The following is a 13935-nucleotide window of genomic DNA, read 5'->3' on the forward strand; positions in this document are numbered from 1 at the left end:
TTACTTTTGTATTGAATGGACCATTCGTCGTCGGTTTTCGGCTATTTACCATAACGCGTGCGACTAATAGGAGCGAAGATAAAATGTAAAATGTGGAAAAAAAGAGGAAAATATTAAACATAAGTTATCTCTTCTAATCACGCGGACGAAGTCGCGGGCAACAGCTAGTATACTATAATACTTAATCATTAACCATGACTTTCATTTGAATTTGACATTTAAGCGGCAACAGACATACATCATCAGTAAAAAAATCAACTGTCTAGTTCTGTTAGTTATACTAATAGTTCATGAGGTAAAATATGATAATACTCGGAAGGAAATTCATACAGCAGAGCGATTATAATAGGCTTAGGTACATAAAGGTACAAGGTCTTAAAAAAACAGACGATACAGTAAATAACCCTACTGTGCCTACACCAGTAAGGTCACTAGAGCTTTCACGAATACAGGAGCTAACCAAACATCAATAAATAAAAGCGTGGGCCCGTCAACAAACATCGTTAGACCACAGTGTCGCAGCGAACATAGCTGAATAGACCGCAATATTTAGTTGACAACCTCACAGTTCGAAAGTGGAACTGGTACGGTAAATGACAGGTTAACAGCACGCTTGGCCTGTGAAGGATTGGTAGGTTTGTTGGTTTACAATATTTTATACCTACATATATATGTTTTTTTATTAGATCAAATAATTGTTGTTGAGGATTGTGGTCTCCTAGCCAAAAACACAGAGCTTAATGTGTTGTGGATTTGTTCGAACGTAAGACAAGCGTTTGTGTGATCCAGGAATGCTTGTTCTGAGTCTTGGTATGATTAATCACCAAAGTTTTGTAAGTTTATTTTTGTTTAGCGTATTTTTACGGAATTCCCAACCGCGAACCCAAAAAATTGTACTTTGCCGAGTTTTGGAAACAAATGAATTTGTTTATGAACAAATGTAGCACTGCTAACAAGTGCATACACACCGATCGATATACATTGCGTAGTAGTGTAGTCGCATTTCCACGTATTATCTAAAGCAGACCATTAATGTACTCGTACGAACAAATCTGGTCGTTTGTATTAACGAATCAATTCCACGAAATGAGAACAAGCGTACAAACCTATTTACGCTCTCGATTCATGCGATACATTGCTGTTTAGCTTCATTTAAATGGGCATAATTTCCTGTTATCCTGCTACTGGTCATATGCCCCTTCTCTGCAGATTATTAATAATCCAGGTCTTCTCATGGTGCTTTCCTTAGAATAAATAAATGCGGACAACATCACATACATTGTTCTGAACCGTATGTTGCTAAAGCACTTGTGTTATGGAGTTCAGACACAACGAAGATACCACAAACACCCAGACCCGAGACAATATAGAAAATGTGAATTTTTACATTGACCCGACCGGTAATCGAACCCGGGACCTCAGAGCTAGCGTCACCTTGAAACTAGTGCGTACGCCACTAGACCACGGAGGTCGTAGAATATCGTAGAGTAAGTCAAAGTAGGTGTCCTAAAAAGATTGACTGGCCTATTGGTCTAGTGGTTAGTGGCTCTGACTGCTATATGGGAGGTCGTGGGTTCGATTGATCCATGAATGCTAGTTCTGAGTCTGGTTTTGGGTGTATTTGTGCATGTGACCTAACATTTGTGGAACTGCCGGCGATACGAAAAGTATACTGATTTGCCCGGGAAAAAAATATATTAAAAAAAGACCCATTTCGCCTGGTTTAGCTAGTGGACAAATATAGGTCAGGAAATTTAAATAAAACCTCACTAGCAGTATTACTTTGGCTAAGCTTATGATTAAATACTCCATTCGACTGATGCAAGTCGGACGTTTCCGAGAAATACATACAGCGCCATTATACATATTAATAAAGTTATCTCTGCCTCCCGTATGCTCCAATAGTTTGCTGGTTCAGAGGGCCTATTACCAACTGTTAAAATAAATCTTGAAACTGTGGAAGAGAGACGGTGCTCTACGCCGTGTATAGTGCTATCTCGTTTTCACTTCTGCAACTTCTAAGTCCTAATTCTAGTGTTGATGGTCCCTTAATTGTTGACTGGGAAACAATATATAGTTATTTTAAAGACTGACTTATTTAAACTTCGTTCTGGTCTCACGTAAATTCATGGTTAGTCAAACGACCTGTTAATACCTAACAATTTTAAATTGTATTTTGTTAAAATTTTTCAACAAATGAGTTCTTGGTATGTTCATGACCTTTTATATATGTCAAGGTAAAACAAAATATTCGCTAGACCAGTCTATCCTAAGTACCTTATACTGGATGTTCCCCAGCGAAAGGTACTTATGTGAATTTTTAAGGAACATACGCAGATATGGAAAATGGATTTCCTGAATAAGATAGACACAAAGTAATCCTATAAAAGTTCGATACGGCACATAAAGCTTAGGTTGAACTAGAAATGGAACCTTTATAAAATCATATTGACACCAGTATGGATTTGCACGAGACCGAAGGAAATGGAAAAAGTACAGAAAAAGAGATTTACTCGAACCACATAAATGACAAGGCTAAAATGCAATGGTGATGATAGGAATGATAAAATAGAAAATAAATTAATTACGCTTATGGAACTTCTTGCGAATTTAGCGTCATCTGTATCTACGTAAGCAGTGTCTCTTGTACACGAAAAAGGCCTTTGCTCTGAATCCTTTTGCCTAATTTTAAATAGACCGCGACAATGAACCAATTCAAAGTTTAAGTCAATGGTCTGGTCATTGGTCAAGAGTCGCAGGTTCGAGTCCTGTTTGCAAATATTGTTTAATTCTTGGCAATTTGTATAAATGTATAAAAATAATTAAGATATGATGTTTAAGTAAAATTCTTTAAACGACTTCAACCCATATAACCCATAATATGCAGCAAAATGGCGTCGAGCTGGTAGTAACAACAAAAAATCCATCAACCTAAACTGCTGACATCGAAGTTTAACAACATTTTAAGCGTAGTATCAAGCGGATAAAATTATGAACACTTCGCATAATTCCCAGCTGTGCCCGCGAACATGTTATTTCAAAGTGTATTTACGCCCACAAGTACGCCCTTTCAGGACACGGCTACTAATGTTACTCACGTATTTTAATTCACTCGAGTGTCAGTCAGTGCTAATTATAAATTTATGGTGTTATAAACTGAGGATATAATTAAATTAATGTGAACGCTTTTATGAGTGACTTTTGGTAGAGGCTTAAGTATGAGAAGTTACAATTAAGTTTTATAATTAAACAAGGTTGTTTCTTTAGGAGTTGAGTTCGCATGACGCTCGAGTAGCAAGTAGAAGTGCTTTTGAAGATTAAAACGATTGTGATATCTCATTATTTACAGAAAAAGGTGATAAATATTACTTATTGGACTTATTGCTACTAACACTTATTTTCTATGACTATCCATAATATGTTACGGATATGAAAAAACACTAGTTTAAGAAGTGTCAGTGGGGAAGATAAAAAAAGAAACCAAGAAACAATCATCTCAAATAGTCTTATGACGATACGCATTTGTTTATTATCTAAAGCATCCAAAGCCAGTGAACATTATCAACAAAATCGATATCTCCAATCGGACAAATCACGTACATCTCGTACACAGGACGCGATAGTTCCGATTAGTTAAAACGTTCCAAGGCACGTTCAAGACAACCGGACGACGTCATTCTCGTCTGCGGCCGGACCAGCCCGTGCATAACCACAGGGAAGCGACCACAATACAAAACCGTTCGTACAAACCTCAAGCCATAAATTCTGTAGTCGATTTCATCGTTCGGCAGTTCAGAGGAACGCTTTTCATAAGATGCGGTCATTATTGTGTCTTGGTCCCTTTTGGAGGTAGCTGGATCAATTGACTGCTTTGAAGATGGAATGTGCATAGCTGTCTCCGATTAGAATATCGTAATGTCTTCGTGGGAATTGAAGGCATAGTAAAGGCTGCTTCGAGGTGTATTAGGAATTTTGGAAGAATTTGGAGGGGGGATTTGTCTATCAGAGAAACACCATAGGATAGGAAAAATTTCTTCAATGGAAAAACTCCCAATCCTGTTTGTACTGTTTTTTTTGGTATTTTTTTCTCAATGTTGTTTTCAGTCGCTTTTTGTAACGTCGACGAATTGGACTAGTCGAACTCGGATTTTTTTTTTGTGGCTATGCAACATTTAAGATCTTGCAAAGGATTATGATGGATGCCCGTAGCTGGGTTCTGGAGTACCTTAGGAGTACGTGACGTACGTGCGTACGTAACTGTTGCATATCTACTGTCTAGCTATCTTTAGTTCTTGGCCAGGAAAAGCAGCCTTTTCAAAAGGTTCCCGTTCTTACTGTTTAGGTACAAAACCAAGTAGATTTTCTTTTTTTAAAGAAAGAAGACACTTTTGGTTCATGAATCGTTTGTATCGTAATCGATTTTACCCTTTCTAACTTAAAAAAAAAACATGATACATATGCTATAAAAGCTAGAAATTTATACCCAGACATAGCTACAGCCAACATTATTCCGTAATCATAAATCTTAGTTCTAAGTTGAGAATGGAAGTTAACTCTAAGTTAAGAAATTATGAATGTCACACAGGAGTTAGTGTCGACACCGCAGAGTGAAAGTCGCACATGTGTTTTGAATCTAATTTCCTTGAAGAATAAATCTTTTGGTGTTGAATTATTTAGGCTAAGTTTTACAGACCGCTTTAAGGGAGATAGCAGACTATGTATTATTATAAATATTACGTTTAATTCCCGTTTAGGATGCATGGTTACCATTCATACTTATGAATAAAAACAAAGAAGAATATTTTTTATTCTACACATTTACAACAAAAGAACATACACATACACCAATATCTTTCTGAATTACAAGCGTATGCGAATAAATGATATTTGTATTTGCATTAAAAAGCGTTTATTACTTTTTAAAAATAATGAAGAAATACATTTTGGGAAGACCAGCCCACCAGGGATTTTTCAAGGTTGTGGTAAGCTACGTCAGTCTACTTTAACACCTCGCTTAATTCTAAACTCTGACACAGACTGTCTATCAAGCATACAACAAGATGAAGATCATCTTATTTTCCCACAAGCTATTTCACCAGGAATATATATCGTAAAATCCCGACGAAGATATGTTCACTAAACTATATCGTTTCGGAACTAACGACCATGGAATCAGGAAACCGCACCTTTTACGAGTTGTCGCTTGCAAAATGTTGGATTTCGCTCCTTCCTAACCATACTTCCTGACACAATTAAATAGATTACAGCAGTATTTTGTAATAAAGTAGGCATTAACCAGTTTTGACGAAAAACAATGACCTCTAAAAAATATATATTTTTCGTACTTTAGGCTTAGTTGGTTAGAAAAAAACTGCAAATACTTACTAAGTAATTTTACAGAAAGAGGACATGAATAATGAACTTTAAAATAAGTTTTAACACAATATTATATCATTGACAAACTTCTCAAATAACACAATGCAATTCAGAACGAATAACATAAAAATGAAGTTCCTTTTGAAATCCGAGAGTTGCAAACTTCTGAAACTAGCATAAAGGCTAGTGTTGCCAGTCTGTAAAATAAATTCAAGCAAAAGTATGAAATCTGAATAAGAGCTATGGAATAGCTTGTAGAGATTTGATATGGAACCTTGAAATGCAATATTGGCGATCAATGCCTGTACTAGGAAACTTTAAAGAAAGACTTTCGCCGTCAAGTAAGCGGGACGGCGCTCTATAGTGGACATAGCGGCATCCTTTTTGAGCAATAATGACAGTCCTACGGTAAAGTTCTATAGTACAGACACATTTTGCGTTGTTCGTCCGGCAAATACGTGCTATGAATAAGAATAACAACTCTAACATATTGTTTACACAACGTGAATCAAAGCAAAGAAATTTGAAATAGAGAGGTTGCCTCATATTTTGATGTAGCAAAAGGGAAAAGGATTCATATTACATGGTAGAACGATTTGCACGGTTTCTTGCTAACTAATATCGCTTGGCGTATAGCAATGTGAGATTGTATGTTTGATACACGGTTCACACTTCTTCGGCAGTCGTTACAAATAATAAGAAGCTAAACCGTCTAATAACCAGTCTAGCTAAGGGAATCGGGTTGCCCAGTTGGGTTATGGGGTCAAAATCGACGACCTCCGTGGTCGAGTGGCGTACGCACCGGTTTCAAGGTGTCGCTAGCTCTGAGGTCCCGGGTTCGATCCCCGGCCGGGTCAATGTAAAAATTCTCATTTTTACATTGTCTCGGGTCTGGGTGTTTGTGGTACCTTCGTTGTATCTGAATTCCATAACACAAGTGCTTCAGCAACTTACTTTGGGTTCAGAACAATGTATGTGATGTTGTCCGCATTTATTAAAAAAAAAAATGGTTTGAGGTTAGATAGGCAGACTGTAAACTGCCTATAGAAGCTGCGTAAGTGTTCAAACAAATTTAGTTAACAAACCAAGTTAAATACATAGGTAACAACACTAGACAAACATTCACAAATTTAGAACAGCATTACGTTCCGTACAATCTAAATTCTCCCCGTTATAAATAATCCACGTTTACCCAAATACATTTTACGTAAATGTTCATCACTATTATTTCGACGTAATTACAAGCGCAAAGGGATTTTAGCTTTCGGTCGATCTGACGCGAATCCCGCCCGGGCTGCGGGACACAGCGTATGAAATCCCGGGATTATGTAAATAATGTGACTATTCACCCGGCGAATACTTTACCTGTTCTTGTGACCTCGTGTTGGAGATCAACTTGACCCTTGGTTACTTTAGTTTACTTATTAATGTATCTCTTTTCATTCACGGGTTAACTTCATGCGAAGAGACCCGGTCCTTTTTAAAGGCGTGAACGGGGACACAGGTCCAACGTGCAGAGGCCTTCTTGAGAACTTTAATCTACAAAGTGATGGGGCATCTACTAGGGATCATTCACCTCTGCTCTATGGGAGAACAGACATGAAGAATCCAAAGTAGATGCAGGACTATTGCAAGTATGTGTGTAAAATCAATTAGACTATTATAATATATATGAGACATTGTTACGTGGACCAGTTCCTTAAATTATCCGGTAAACTATGGCACCTGCCTCTCTACACATGGTGATGTAAATAAATTGGCAGGCGGTGACTCGCCACTCACTAGATGGGCCCCCTATGATACCGTCACGATTGACAGCAGGTGGGCAACACCAGTGCGAGTGGCTAGGGGTGTAGAGAGGTGCGACACCGATTTCACCATCGCGGGTCACAGACCCGGAGCGGGTTTCCTCGTTATTACGCCATTAGACACTTCCACCCCCGAGCATATAGCTCTAGCGACCCCTCTCTAGCCAGCCAGTTAAGGCAAGAAAGAGCTGGGAGTCCCCGTAAAGAGTGACCCCCTGGGGCATTCAGGTTCCGTTGTGTCGCTATTCACAAACAGCTCGCCACAAGCTGCCCTGCGGATGTATGCTCCTACATATACCTTCAGACACATTTTTTATTTACATCTCAAGGTTTGAAAAAGCATACTAATGTACCCTCTGGTCATGCGTTATTCCCATGGATAGAGAGAACGACTAGCCCCGAGGGGTTTTATTAATGTTATTATTTGAGCGTGTGCTTTTGCCCTTTTTTAAACATCCACTGCAAAAAGGGAGTTTGATGTGTCAGTTTGTCTGTCCGTGACATCATAGCTTCTGAACGCCTAAATCTATACTCTATACTAATATATACTCTATACTAATATATAAAGCTGAAGAGTTTGTTTGCTTGTTTGAACGCGCTAATCTCAGGAACTACTGGTCCGAATTGAAAAATTATTATTGTGTTGAATAGGCCATTCATCGAGGAAGGCTTTAGGCTATAAATCATCACGCTGCGACTAATAGGTGCGAAGATACAATGGAATCTTCTATCCACGGGGACGAAGTCGCGGGCAACAGCTATCGGCTATAAAATTCTATGTATGATGACCATCAATGAAAAGTCAATGAACAAACCTTACTTAGAAGGTACGTATGCCATTTTTAGGGATGCATGCACGAAAGGTTAAATGAAATCCTGTTATAAAGTCATTTTCTCTTGGTGGAAATGTGCTGATAAATTTCATTATTTCCTCTTACATCCTTCAGAGAAAAAGATGTAAAAATAGCCCGGTAAAGTTCGATTACCGCAGAAATTAGTTTAGCCTAGACCATACCGCTCAACAGGTGTAAAAAACGCTGTTCAAAGTTCAAAATGTAGATTAACTTAGTAAATGTTTGGGTAAACCTAATACTGTGAATGTTCGAGAAATTGTGGAAAAAGTGAAAATCGAGCGATTATTATTATTTCAACATTGGATTTTAACCAACACCGCGGCGACGAATTAATAGAATGTATAGGAATGCCATTCATTTTCGACTAGTGTCGTGTCGTGTCTTGAATTTATCAATTCAATATGTTTAAGCGATTCGTCACCGGTATCGCTCGGAAATTTGACTTGTCTATAAGTTTTGGAATCAAAAAGCAATAAGCGATTTTAAGAATGGAGAGGTGTTTTTAGTGTTGCTGGGGATCGTAGAGGGGAAGCAAATCCGTTCGGGAGGTACGATGCTCCAGAAACACGTCAAATAAAACACCTCTTTATGCGTCTGGATTGAAAATGAGGTTACTATGTGTATTTCAATGTAATTCCAACCACGCCTTAAACTATAACTCGCAGAGATCACTGCCCGTAGTAGCGGCAAACTGTAACAAGTTCACAAGCTAATCAGATCTGGCGACGTCTCACTACTAACATCTATCGGAAGTTTGAACTCGCCTGTCACGTTGTAATCAAACTTTTGGAAACTGCTGTCATAGCATCTTGTGTTCAGCCCTTCAATCTTGCCTAAATTAATACGATTTTAGTTTCGTCTTCACATGGATAGATGTCGGTTGTTGGTAACAGATGGCGCTTTTGGGTTGAGGGTTTATAAATAGAAAACAATGGCTTTGATATTACTTATTGGAGTGGTTGATTTATTCTGTAATACGCCTACTATAATCTGTTAAAAATAAATAACAACTGTTATGCTTGTTTGTTGAAGCATATAAAACAGCTTTAAGACTTAACCAAAGATGCGGAGAAAAATGTACATATGTTTGTAAATTGGTCACATACATTATATTAACAGGAATTGAAAAAAGAATGCAAGAAATAAAGATCGATATATTTATCAGAATATACAACATAAGGGTTATACCGTAAACTTAAAATCCCCCTTTTAGAGTCAGGCGTTAAACGTGACCGAAGCCATTCATCACTTAGAAAAATCTGTAAAATATTAAAACCAAGAAACCCCATACTCACTGAATCAGTCAATGAAAACCAGAACAAGCAGAAACTATATTACCAATACTCGATGCACAAACACGAGACAACATTATTGCAGTCACGTGACATAACTTAGGTAACTACCGTTTAATTAAGACGTTCAAGCAATTGTCATTGGCGCGGTGGACATTAGGTGTGTGTACAATTACTGACCAAATAAGATTACAAGCGCGAGGCGATATGGTGGCTGTGTAGAGGGTTCTCAACTTTGATAGTATTGAAATAAGGTTTGGATTGTAATGATAGAAGAATGTTTGATGAATGTACTGAAATAGTTTACTTAAGGTACTTAGGTGAAATATTTGTTGAAAATATTAAGACACTTTTTTGTGTCACTCTTTTTAGTGTAATTGATTGTCAAATTTATCTGGTGATCATTGACAACGGGGTAATTTAAAAGTGGATAGTAGCCTTTTCTTTTTCACAAACTAAAGTAACACCGAAATCGGTTTTTGTGTCTGCTTTATATTCTTACATAAGTTTAACAGCACGTGTGTCTGTCACAAAACTACTTTTAAACAGCTGGATCGATTTCAATGACTTTGTTAAATAAGAACATTCTTAAAAAAAAGGTAAAACTCATGATATTTCACGGTAAATAATAATTACATTACTGTATTAGTTGTCTTTCGTTTCATACTTTGTATAATATCCTAATTGCTTAAAAAAAGATACAGGACCGGATAATATTAGTTGCTCAAGTATAACTCATAGACGAGAACCTAAAAGATCCCAATCTATCATAACAACAGCGTACTTCACAATACGGTAAAAAAGGCGAAAAGCGTAGAAAAAAAGGGTTGGTGCAAAATAAATCTCGCAAGCCTCGAAAAAGAGGCTTAAAAGAAAGAAGGCAAGCCTCTCGAAGCATCTCGGAGTTGGAAAGAGCGATCCGATTCTAGTTTCAAAGTCAATTGACCGTTGGCAGCAACGTGCCTCATATGAGAGCTCTTGACCATGTGCCCCTACTATAGGTTCTTATAAACGTGACTATCATTCGAGTTTACATCACTTTCAGGAGAAATAAAGGTGGCGTATTCAAAATATATGTTTCTACAATGAAATCGTTTCTGCTAATCCAAAAACTTGCTGTTGAAGAAATGAGACAGTGCTACGCAAAGCAATGCGCCATCTTGTTTTCACAATGGCCGTTTCTTCGGTTTTTTTTTTTGTTAAGCTTGGGCTTGTACCCTCATGGACACCCCTTCTCCTTCGGCCTTCTCGGAGGAGAGTTACTCCCACTGACTAAACCTGAACCCCGACTCGTCGTGCAACGTCTCCCGTATTAGTCGGTGCGCGGCAATGCATAGCAATTCATCACGCAGTGATGTGGAATATTTTTGTTTACTCCTCCTTTTTACTATTTCTGATTAATTTCGTTGCGGGTTCCAAGGCAGTTAATTGTTCCCCCTGGGACACACCGAAATTGTGTGTTTCGATGGTTTTCGTTGGTTTCATTGTAGATTCTGGCTTACAGGAGTTGCAATGACGGGCATGTGTGGCGGGCTAGTCCCATTAAAAAAAAAAATCATCACGCACTGTCCGCGGGACAAAAGAACAAAATATCCCAACCACCTGCTTTCACAGCTCATAACATAATCCAAAGATTTCAGAACCCCGATTTAAGACTGTCAATTTTCAACACAACCAAAATCGAAGCTTCACACATAGAACACAAAGTCGTAAATTTCAAATTCATAGTCAAGGTAACCTTTATAACCAGACTAACCTCACGTATGTTCTAGTAATAAGTATTTAAGTACTACTTTATCGTCTGGCGAAAGCCTGAAGTAATCCATTTACCTTAACGGAGCTGGTACACCGTAATAGATTTACCTTAGTCGACTAATAAATCACTGGAGATAAACGCAGTACAAACTATATCTCAAGACAAAGACGCTGTTTTAAAGATTTTAAATAAAAAATATATGTAAATAAAGAAAAGAATTGTATTTATTATGTAGGTAATTGCGTTAAGATTGTAATTATATTATCATGGAGATTAAATCCATTTCTTGCTTTCAAGGGTAGTGTGTCCTCAGGATGCCAGCTAAGTCAAATTTCATCAAAATCTGTCTAGCTGTTTGAGCGTGAAGTGGTAACAAACATGCATACACTCTTACGAACTTTCTCCGTTTTAATATCTGTATACTTACAACCTTTAAATGTCCCACTGTAGGTCACAGAATTGGACATTATTCTTCCAGTTGTCTCTCTCGTGACCTGCTTAAAACCACTTCATTACTCAAATATATCGCTAAAGCAATGATCCTGAATGAAAACTCTAAATATTTTGCAACCAAAAGGTTTATATTCACGGCAATTTTTCATGCCTGTATGTTCAGAAGGACCAAAAATTTACATTTATTGTGTGCCACTCTGATAGCTTGTGTAAACAAAGTTAATGGATTGATGCATTTGGGTAGACATTAATGGATTACTTACTTTTCGGTGGACCTGTTGTGTCGCCGTACCGTAGGACAGGGAAGTATACGGAGTATTTGTATTCTTTGCTGGAGGTCCGATAAAGTGTATTGTTCTAAGTCTAATTATGCTGAAATAAAATTAATTTATAAATAAAACAAGTGACGACTCCAAATAACTGATCGATTTTAAGTTAATCATAATCCTAAGAAATAACTTCCTTTGATGGAGTTCTTAAAAATTGTTCTTTGACTCGAAGGATCAATTATTGCGTTACAAGTACTTCGGACAAAAAGACCAACAATTGACAGATTCCAAAAAGCAGTAAAAGGACGTTATTCTCATTAAACCTCGCACATTACGCAATGATATTTGGTGTCGCAATATTTGAGTTGTGAACGGACAACATTTAGATATTTTCCAAAAGGTTTTGTTGTTAGTACCCTCATCATGTCCGAGACAGCTTGTCACGAGAAATTAAATAAACATACATACATATGTACACAAAAGTTGGAATATTTTCCTTTTAAAAATGGTCTCGCCGCAAAATTGTGTTTTGTAACTGTTCACATTAAGAGCAAGCGGGACCTTCGTTTCCGGATATTTTGTATACCGTACGACATCTTCCATTATCAGCAATTCTAAAAGGAATTACAAACGTAGCAACAAAAATTAATATAACATACCAGACTATATACAGCTTAGGTAAAATAACGCATCTTTTGAGAAAAGTCATTTTTTACCAACTTGCATTAATTTGAAACAATCTCTTAATACAGCCATAAACTGCATACTGCATACTTAAGATAAAAGTTCCACTTGATACTAATAATAACGTTCCAAACACTAACTGAATAGCTCCGTCTAGACGCTAATATAATCAGACCCAGACAACTGTCATAACTGTAATAACTCATATACCAGTTTAAGTGCAACTCGAAACTTGACTTAAATAAGTTTTACAGGACCCACATTAAGTTTGACAGTACTAAAATTTAATAGGGTTAAACCGCAGAACGCAAGACGGAGGTGACAGGTTAAAACACATTTAATTATTCATAGCACAGTTTCAGAGGCAAATCATGCGGTAAGCGTAATTAAAAGTTTTTTTTTAATCTACTTATAATGTAGAATCCTGAAAAACAAACGTCTAGACTTTTGATTAGCTGTAGGATCTAGAATAGCCTAATTATGGGTTTTAAATCATCTTGTGAACTGACTACCGTTCTTATGAACTCTTTTTAACGAAGAATTAATTAAGTATAAGACTTTAAGCTTAACCCAAATCTGGGTTAAGCTCGCCTTTGTACATCAACATTCCAAAAACATATTATTACCGTCCGAGTATGTATTAATAAATAATAATAATAAAGAACCGCTCCTTTCTGGTCCTTCTGGCATACAATACAGGACAAAAATGAAACAAAAATTTGTCCTTCTTTTTTAAGTCTCAAATTTCTCAAATAAGAATACTATCTCGTCAAAACCTTAGTAATGTATACAATATTGGCGAAGCATCGCGTAGATAAGGGCTTGAGAAGTAGTCAGGAACTTTCGAGTTGAAGTGATAACAAAGTTCTTTCCAGCCAGCATAATGTTAAACGTTATTCTAGAGCTGTTTATGAAACTAATCTTAAATCAGTTACAATATATTTAGAGTGCTAAAGAAGACATAGCTTCAAGGTGGAAGATATATAACAAAAGATATATATGAGAAATAAAAATCCTGACAGTTTACTTTGAAATTTATATCCCACCAAATAGTCATCTTATTTATTATAATTGGGACTCAACTCCTTAAAACCTGCGAAAAGTACAGGTTATCGTTTATACGAACAATCACTCGTAAAACTAGCATGATCTATTCCTAGCATGTGACGTCAAAATGTACTTGGTTTCTCATGAATATTTTAAAAGATCGGTTTTTTGGAAAAGATCGTGAATATTTTATTTTTTTAGCTTACGGTCTAATAACTTTTTAAATTGGTGTTCCTATTACTGTAACATTTCATGGAAGCAAACTATTAGTTAATTACATTGAATAATTAATTTTCAGATTTGCTAAACGGGGATAATGTTGACAGGTTGATCTAGCACAAAAATGTTTAACTGTTTGCCCTAAATGTAGGCCGGTATAAATTACACGTAACGGCT

Source organism: Trichoplusia ni, chromosome 7 (assembly GCF_003590095.1).
Source record: "Trichoplusia ni isolate ovarian cell line Hi5 chromosome 7, tn1, whole genome shotgun sequence".
NCBI lineage: Eukaryota > Metazoa > Arthropoda > Insecta > Lepidoptera > Noctuidae > Trichoplusia > Trichoplusia ni.